Source organism: Dermacentor variabilis, unplaced genomic scaffold, assembly GCF_050947875.1.
Source record: "Dermacentor variabilis isolate Ectoservices unplaced genomic scaffold, ASM5094787v1 scaffold_27, whole genome shotgun sequence".
Taxonomy (NCBI): domain Eukaryota; kingdom Metazoa; phylum Arthropoda; class Arachnida; order Ixodida; family Ixodidae; genus Dermacentor; species Dermacentor variabilis.
Window position 1 is genome coordinate 323,459 of NW_027460445.1, and position 9,515 is coordinate 332,973.

Genomic DNA, 9,515 nt, shown 5'->3' on the forward strand with positions numbered 1-9,515 from the left:
AAAAAGGTAGGGGTAATCAAAGGGAGCGGAAAACAGGGTGAGCGCTTGATTACCCCTACCTCTTTCCTTTTTTGCTCGTCCTGAGCTGCGCTAATAGCCTTAAACAGTTATGACATACCAACTCGCCCAAACTGCCACGCTTTTGATCCCAGGTCTTGTGTTCGACGTCGACGTACGTCGCTAGCATGTCGGCGAGGGTCTTATTCAGCCGCTCCGTAAGACCATTCGTCTGCGGGTGGTAGGCCGTTGTCCTCCTGTGCCTTGTCAGAGTGTATTTCAGAATGGCTTGGGTGAGCTCCGCTGTAAAGGCCGTTCCTCGGTCGGTGATGAGGACTTCTGGGGCGCCATGTCGCAGCAGGATGTTTTCGACAAAGAATTGCGCCACTTCGGCTGCGCTACCTTTCGGCAGTGCTTTTGTTTCAGCGAAGCGGGTGAGGTAGTCCGTCGCCACGACGATCCACTTATTTCCGGTTATTGGCGTCGGAAAGGGTCCCAGCAAGTCCATCCCGATCTTTTGGAATGGTCGGCAAGGAGGCTCGATTGGCTGTAGTAATCCGGCTGGCCTTGTCGGCGGTGTCTTGCGTCGCTGACAGTCTCGGCATGTTCTGACACAACGGGCGACGTCGGCGGTCAGGCGCGGCCAATAATACTTTTCTTGTATCCTCGATAGTGTCCGGGAAAATCCGAGGTGTACCGCGGTCGGATCGTCATGCAGGGCGTGCAATACTTCTGGACGAAGTCCTGACGGGACAACAAGAAGGTAATTGGCGCGTACTGGTGAGAAGTTCTTCACGAGTAGACTGTCTTGAAGCGTGAAGGAAGATAATCCGCGCTTAAATGCCCTGGGGACAACGTCGGTGTGCCCTTCCAAATAATCGACGAGGCCTGCAAGCTCCGGGTCCGCTCGTTGTTGTTCGGCGAAGTCTTCCGCGCTTATTATTCCAAGGAAGGCGTCGTCATCCTCGTCATCTTGCGGCGGCGGGTCAATGGGGGCGCGTGATAGGCAATCGGCGTCTGAGTGTTTTCGTCCGGACTTCTATGTTACAGTGATGTCGTATTCTTGTAGTCTGAGGCTCCACCGTGCCAGCCGTCCTGAGGGATCTTTTAAATTCGCTGGCCAACACAAGGCGTGATGGTCGCTGACGACTTTGAATGGCCTGCCATATAGGTAAGGGCGAAATTTCGCTGTAGCCCAAACGATGGCGAGGCATTCCTTTTCGGTTGTGGAATAATTGCCTTCCGCTTTTGACAACGACCGGCTAGCGTAAGCTATCACGTGTTCATGTCCATCTTTTCTCTGGACTAGGACGGCACCGAGGCCTAGGCTACTGGCGTCAGTGTGGATTTCGGTATCGGCGTGCTCGTCGAAGTGCGCAAGTACGGGCGGCGACTGCATGCGTCGTTTGAGTTCTTGAAAGGCGTCGACCTGCGGCGTTTCCCACTTGAACTCGACGTCACATTTAGTTAGCTGCGTCAGCGGCTCAGCGATGCGTGAAAAGTTCTTGACAAATCGCCTGTAGTAGGCACACATGCCAAGAAATCTACGCACTGCCTTCTTGTCGATGGGCTGTGGGAACTTTGCTATGGCAGCTGTCTTCTGCGGGTCGGGGCGGACTCCAGATTTGCTGATGACGTGTCCTAAACATAGAAGCTCCTCGTAAGCGAAACGGCACTTTTCCGGCTTCAGAGTAAGTCCTGATGACCTGATGGCCTCTAGTACTGTTGCAAGTCGCCTAAGGTGAACGTCGAAATTTTCGGCGAAGACGACGACGTCATCCAAGTATACGAGACAGGTCTGCCACTTCAATCCTGCTAAAACCGTGTCCATCACGCGCTGGAACGTTGCAGGCGCCGAGCACAGTCCGAATGGCATAACCTTGAACTCGTAGAGGCCGTCTGGGGTGATGAAGGCGGTCTTTTCGCGATCTCTTTCGTCGACTTCTATTTGCCAATAGCCAGACTTGAGGTCCATGGACGAGAAGTATTTAGCGTTGCAGAGCCGATCCAATGCGTCGTCTACCGTGGGAGGGGGTATACGTCCTTCTTCGTGATCTTGTTCAGACGACGATAATCGACGCAGAAACGTAGGGTTCCGTCCTTTTTCTTCACCAAGACAACAGGGGATGCCCACGGGCTTTTCGACGGCTGGATGATGTCGTCGCGCAGCATTTCGTCGACTTGTTCTCTTATAGCTTCACGTTCTCGCGCCGAAACTCGGTAAGGGCTCTGACGGAGTGGTCGAGAGCATTCCTCGGTGATTATGCGATGCTTGGCGACTGGTGTTTGTCGAATCCTCGATGACGTCGAAAAGCAGCCTTTGTATCGTTGGAGCAGACTTCTGAGCTGCTGTTGCTTAATCATAGGGAGATTTGGATTAATGTCGTAGTCTGGTTCGGGAACCATGGTCGTCGGGGTAGATGCGGCGGAATCCGAGAGGACAAACGCATTACTTGTTTCCAGAATTTCCTCGATGTACGCGATCGTCGTGTCCTTGTTGATGTGCTTGAACTCCTGGCTGAAGTTTGTCAGCAACACTTCAGTTTTCCCTCCATACAGTCGAGCGATCCCTCTTGCGACGCAAATTTCACGGTCTAGCAGTAGACGTTGGTCGCCTTCGATGACGCCTTCTACGTCAGCGGGTGTTTCGGTGCTGACCGAAATAACAATGCTGCAGCGAGGCGGGATGCTCACTTGATCTTCGAGCACACTCAAGGCGTGGTGGATACGAGGGCTCTCCGGCGGCATTGATTTATCTTCCGACAGCGTTATTGACTTCGACTTCAGGTTGATGATTGCGCCGTGTTGGTCCAGGAAGTCCATACCGAGAATGACGTCTCGAGAACACTGTTGGAGGATAACGAAGGTGGCAGGGTAAGTCTAGTCATGAATGGTTATTCTTGCCGTGCAGATCCCAGTCGGCGTGATGAGGTGTCCTCCAGCGGTGCGAATCTGAGGGCCTTCCCATGCGGTCTTAACTTTCTTCATCTGGGCGGCGATGTGTCCACTCATTACGGAGTAATCGGCCCCTGTGTCGACTGAGGCAGTGACTGCGTGGCCCTCGAGAAGCACGTCGAGGTCGGTTGTTCTTTGTCTGGCATTGCAGTTAGGTCTTGGCGTTGGATCACGGCTGCGTCGTGTTGAACTGATGTTGGAACGTCGCGTCGTCAAGTCGTCTTTCGTCGGTGTAGTCTTGGCTTCCTGACTTCGTCGGGACGGCGGCGTGTCGTTATGTCGTCGAGATGGTCTCTTCGTCGTCTTCGTCGGCGGCGGAGGATCTTCGTCAGTTCGACGAACAGCAACCGCACCTCCATCGGTTGCTACTTTTAGTTTTCCGGATATGGGCTCGCAGAGCGGCCCCGGGCTGGGCCGGTGTATGGTCGGCGCTGCGGCGACAGGTATCGGCCTGGTGACGGCGAACGGGACGGTCGTCGAGGGTTCCACTGTGTGGCGGCGAGGTAGTCGGCGATATCGCGAGGTCGTTCGCCAATCTGTGGTCGCGGCGCGTTAACGGCGAACCCTCGGAGTCCCATCTCCCGGTATGGGCATCGGCGGTAGATGTGCCCGGCTTCTCCGCAGTGATAGCAAAGTGGGCGGTGGTCGGGGGTGCTCCAAACGTCAGTCTTCCTCGCGTAGGTGCGCTGGGCGACGGGTGGGCGTGCTGGCGGCGGCGGCGGTGGACGACGGAATTGCGGCGTTACAGGGCCCTGGCGTTGTCGCGGAGGGGGACCTTGACGGCGGGCGACGGCGGCGTATGTCATCGCTTGCGGCTGAGGCTGCGGCGATTCAGGGGCTACTCCGAGTTGTTGTTGGAGCTCTTCACGTACGACGTCGGCAATCGAAGCCACTTGAGGCTGTGATGACGGGAACAGCTTCTGTAGCTCCTCCCGCACGACCGCTCGGATAGTTTCGCGCAGGTCGTCGGTGGCCAGTGACTGAACTCTGGCGTAGCTTGTTGAATTCGTGCGGCGGTTGAATTGCCGGTTCCGCATTTCCAGTGTCTTCTCGATGTTCGTCGCCTCACGAAGAAACTCTTCGACGGTCTTCGGTGGGCTTCTTACCATCCCGGCGAAAAGTTCCTCCTTTACACCACGCATCAGTAAGCGGACTTTCTTCTCCTTGGCCATATCCGGGTCGGCGTGGCGGAACAAACGGCTCATTTGTTCCGCAAAGATGGCGACGTTCTCGTTTGGCAGCTGCACTCGGGCATCTAGCATAGCTTCAGCCCTTTCCTTGCGCACGACGCTTGTAAAGGTGCGTAGGAAGCCGGTACGGAACAGGTCCCACGTTGTCAAGGTCGATTCCCTGTTCTCAAACCAAGTTCTGGCGGTGTCTTCTAAGGCGAAGTAGACATGCCGCAGCTTCTCGTCGGAGTCCCAGTTGTTGAATGTTGCGATTCGTTCGTAGGTCTCCAGCCATGATTCCGGGTCTTCAGTCGCTGCTCCATGGAAGTTTGGTGGGTCCCGAGGTTGTTGTAGGATAACGGGGGACGCTGGGGCAGCCATTGGGGTTGTCTTGACCACGATCTTCTTTGTCGTCTCAGGTAGAAGTCCGAGCTCTGGGGGCAGTCCTTGCAGTCTGCGGCTAGCACGCTGGTCTTGGGCGATGTTGGTTCTGTCCTCGGGCTTCGGGCTTGGATCGCGGCTTTGCGGGGGCGTTCGGTACATGAACGCACAAGCACCTCCGCCAGATTTCACGTGGTGGTGACGTTAAGAACACAGCAGCAATACTGTGAAAGGCAAAACTAGATTTTATTGGGCGAACCTGTGCCCACAAAACAGGCTACACTTATAGCACAACGAAAGCGGCGAACAGAGTCGGCGATCGTCGGAAATCTGATCTGCGGGTCAAGCGCGTCGGCTTTTAAAGAGCAGTCGTCGAATGTTCCAGACTAATCGTTCGGACCCGCGTGCCTTCCACAAAGTTCTACACCATTCGCGTCAGGTGATAAAATCAGATAACATAAGTCTCGGCGACAACAGAGAGCGGATAGAAGCATCGATAACTTTCCAGAACCTTCGGATACATGCAGGCGCGTCCCATGCTGTGCGATTACATTTGTTAGGCGGCGAAACGTGGTTGCCCGATAAAGATAAGTACACGTGTCAATATGAAGGCCACGTGTGGGCGCTTCCAACAGCTTGCTGTGCATGCTTAGCACTTGGTTTGGCAGAAAACAACGTGCGCATGCTACCAGAAGCTGCATGTGCATGTATCCAAGTTATTTGGAAGAAATCCAGGTGCGTGCACTGCCAAGAGCAGCATGCGCGTGCTTAGTACGTGGTTTGGCAGAAATCCACGTGCGCGCTCCGCCAAAATCAGCCTGCATGTGCTTAACACTTGGGCTTGGTAGAAAACCACGTGCGCAGCCAAAAGCAGGATGCTTTTGGCTGCGCACGTGGTTTTGGCACGTGGAACGTGGAAGCAGGATGCAAGTGCATGCTTAGCACATGGTTTGGACAAAAAAAAAACATACGCGCGCTGACAAGACGTGCATGTGCACGCTTACCAAGTGGTTTGGCATAAATCCATGTGCGCGCGCTTATAAGAGCAGCATGGCCATTCTTAGCACGTTGTCTTGGTAGAAAGGCCACGTGTGCGCGCTGCCAAGAGCTGCATGTGCCTGCTTAGCGTTTGGTTTGGCAGAAAACAATGCGCGCACGCTACCAGAAGCAGCATGTACATACTTACAACATGGTATTGCAGAAATCCAGGTGCGCGCTTCCAGATGTATGCGCGTGCTTAGAACGTGGTATGGCAGAAGTCCACGTGCGCGCTCTGCCAGAAATAGCATACATATGCTTAGCACTTGGGCTTGGTAGAAAACGACGTGCGCAGCCAAAAGCAGGATGTGCGTGTTTGTAGCGTGGTTTGGCAGAAAACCACGTGTCCGCGGTGCCAAGAGCTGAATCTGCAAGCATAGCCCACGGTTTGGCAGAAAACAATGTGCGCGCGCTTCCAAAAGCTGCATGTGCATGCTTACAAGTGATTTGGCTGAAAACCACGTGCGCGCGCTGAAAAGAGCAGCGTGCGCATGCTTAGCGCATCGCCTTTGTAGAAAGGCCAGGTTTCTGCACTGCAATAAGCTGCATGTGCAGGATTAGCAGTTGGTTTGGCAGAAAACAACGTGCGCACGCTACCAAAAGCTGCATGTGCATGATTACCAAGTGGTTTGGCAGAAATCCACGTGGGCGCTCTGCCAGAAAGAGCATACATGTGCTTAGCACTTGGGCTTGTTAGAAAATCATGTACGCAGCCGAAAGCAGCATGCGCGTGCTCATAGCGTGGTTTGGCCGAGAGCCACGTGTGCGCGCTGCCAAGAGTAGCATGCGCATGCTTGGCACATGTTTTGGCGCAAAACAACGTGCGCGCGCTACGAAGAGCTGCATGTGCATGCTTAACAAGTGGTTTGGAACAAATCCACGTGTGCGCGCCTACAAGAGCAGCATGCTCATGATTAGTACGTGGTCATGGTCACGTGTGCGCGCTGTCAAGAGCTGCATGTTGATGCTTGGCACTTGGTATCGCAGAAAACAACGTGCGCATGCTAGCAAAAGCTGCTTGTGCATGCCTAAGATTTGGTATGGCAGAAAACCACGCGGGCGAGCTGAAAAGAGGAGCATGTGTGTGCTTAGCACGTGGTTTGGGAGAAATCCACGTGGGTTCGCTGCCAAAAGCAGCATGCGCGGCCTTAGCAATTGGGCTTGGTAGAAAACCATGAGCGGGGTTTGGCCGAAAACCACGTGCGCACGCTTCCAAGAGTAGCATGCTCGTGCTAAGCACATGGCCTCTGTAGAAAGGCCACGTGTGCGCACTACGAAAAGCTGGATGTGCATGCTTACCAAGTCGTTTGCATAAAACCAAGCGCACACTCTGCCAACAGCTGCGTGTGCATGTTTAGCACATGTTTTGGCAGAAAACAACGTGCGTGCACTACCAAAAGCTGCGTGTGCATGCTTACCAAGTGGTTTGGAATAAATCCACGTGCGCTTGCTTGCAAGTGCAGCATACGCAAGCTTACCACATGGTCTTGGTAGAAAGGCCGCGTGGGCGCGCTTCCAAGAGCAGCATGCGAATGCTTAGCAAATGGTCTTTGCAGAAAGGGCACGCGTGTGCACTCCAAAAAGCTTCATTTGCATGCTTACCAAGTGGTTTGGCAGAAAACCAAGCGTGCGCTCTGCCAAAAGCTGCATGTACATGCTTAGCACATGGTTTCGCAGAAATCAACGTGCGCGCGCTACGAAAAGCTGCATGTGCATGCTAAAGAAGTGGTTTGGCAGAAATCCACGTGCGCGCGCTGCCAAAAGCAGCATGCGCGTGCTTAGCACCTGGGCTTCGTAGAGAACCACATGCCCAGACAAAAGCAGCATGAGCGTTCTTAGCACATGGTCGTGGCAGAAAGGAAACGTGAGCGCGCAGCAGCATGCGCATGATTAGCACAATGTCTTGGTAGCCTTCGTCAGGCCACACGGCCTTTAGCTTCTGCTTCCTTTCTGTTGTAAACAGGAGAAATAAATTCATTCAAGTTCAAATTTAAAAAAGGCCAAGTGTGCGCGCGGCCAAGAGCTGCATGTGCTTGCTTAGCACTTGGTTTGGCGGAAAACAACGTGCGCACACTACCAAAAGCGGCATGTCATGCTTACCAAGTGGTTTGCAGAAATCCAGGTGTGCGTGCTGTCAAGAGTAGATTGCGCGTGCTTAGCATGTGGTTTTGCACAAATGCAGGTGCGCGATCTGCCAAAAGCAGCATGCATGTGCTTAGAACTTGGGCTTGGTAGCAATCCAGGTGCGTAGCCAAATGCAACATGCGCGTGCTTATAGCGTGTTTTGACCGAAAACCATGTGCGCGCGCTTCCAAGAGCGGCATGCGCATGCTTATCACATGGTCTCTGCAGAAAGGCCACATGTGCGCACTTTAAGAGCTGCATGTGCATGCTTACCAAGTGGTTTGGCAGAAAACCAAGTGTTCGCTCTACCAAGAGCTGCATGTGCATGCTTAGCACATGGTTTGGCATAAATCGACGTGCGCGCGCTTCCAAGTGCAGCGTGCGCATGCTTAGCACTTGGTTTGGCAGAAAAACGTGTGCACTGTACTAAAAGCTGCATGTGCATGCATGCCAAGTGCTTTGCCAGAAAACCATGCGCGCACGCTGAAAAGAGCAGCATACACGTATTTAGCTCGTGGTTTGGCGGAAATATACGTGCGCGCTCTGCCAGAATTAGCATGCGTGTGCTTAACACTTGGGCTTGGTAAAAAGCCACGTGCGCATCCAAAAGCAGCATGCGCGTGCTTATAGCCTGGTTTGGCCGAAAACCACGTACGCGCGCTTCCAAGAGTAGCATGCGCATGCTTAGCACGTGGTCTCGTCAAAAAGGTCACTTGTGCGCACTACCAAAAGCTGCATGTGCATGCTTACCAAGTGGTTTGGCAGAAAACCAAGTGCGCACTCCGCCAAGAGCTGCATGTGCATGGTTAGCACATGGTTTGACAGAAAACAACGTGTGCACGCTACCAAAAGCTGCATGTGCACGCCTACCAAGTGGTTTGGGAGAAATCTAGGTGCTTGCGCTGTCAATAGCAGCTTTCACGTGCTTAGCACGTGTTTTGGCAGAAATCCACGCGCGCGATCTGCCAAACGCTGCATGCATGTGCTTAGCACTTGGGCTTGGTAGAAATCCACGTGCGCAAGCAAAAGTAGCATGCGCGAGCTTATAGCGTCGTTTTTAGGAAAACTACGTGGGCGCGCTTCCAAGAGCAACATGCGAATGCTTAGCAGATGGCCTTGGCAGAAAGGGCATGCGTGTGCACTCCAAAAAGCTGCATGTGCATGCTTACCATTTGGCTTGGCAGAATACCGAGCGTGCGCTCTGCCGAAAGCTGCATTTACATGCTTAGCCCATGGTTTGGCAGAAAACAACGTGCGCGCTAACAAAAGCTGCATGTGCATGCTTAAGAAGTGGTTTGGCAGAGATCGACGTGCGCGCGCTGCAAAAAGCAGCATGCGCGTGCTTAGCACTTGGGCTTGGTCGAGAACCACATGCCCAGACAAAAGCAGCATGCGCGTTCTTAGCACACGGTTGTGGCAGAAATGAATCGTGCGCGCGCCGCCAGGAACAGCATGCGCATGCGCACGGTCATTCTCTCCTGCTCGTTGTTATTCATCGTCAACTGAGTAAGAAATCACCTACCCAAAAAGTAGTCTCTGACTACCGGAGAGGTAACTATGAGGCCATAAACAGTAGACTGGAGTCATTTTGGCAAAACTTTCAGACCACTTTTTCGTCACGCTCAGTGAACGCCAACTGGGAGCTATTTAGAAACGCAAGGTTAAAGCTGAAAGATAAGTACATACCCACTATTGTCGCAAAATGAGACTATAACAACCCTTGGTTTAAGAAACATGTAAAATCTCTTGTAAAACGTAACAAACGTCTCTGCAGGAAAGCAAATCAATGTAATAACATTGCAGCGTGGGAAAGGTATCGCGCATGCGTAAAACTGTATTATTCAGCAGATT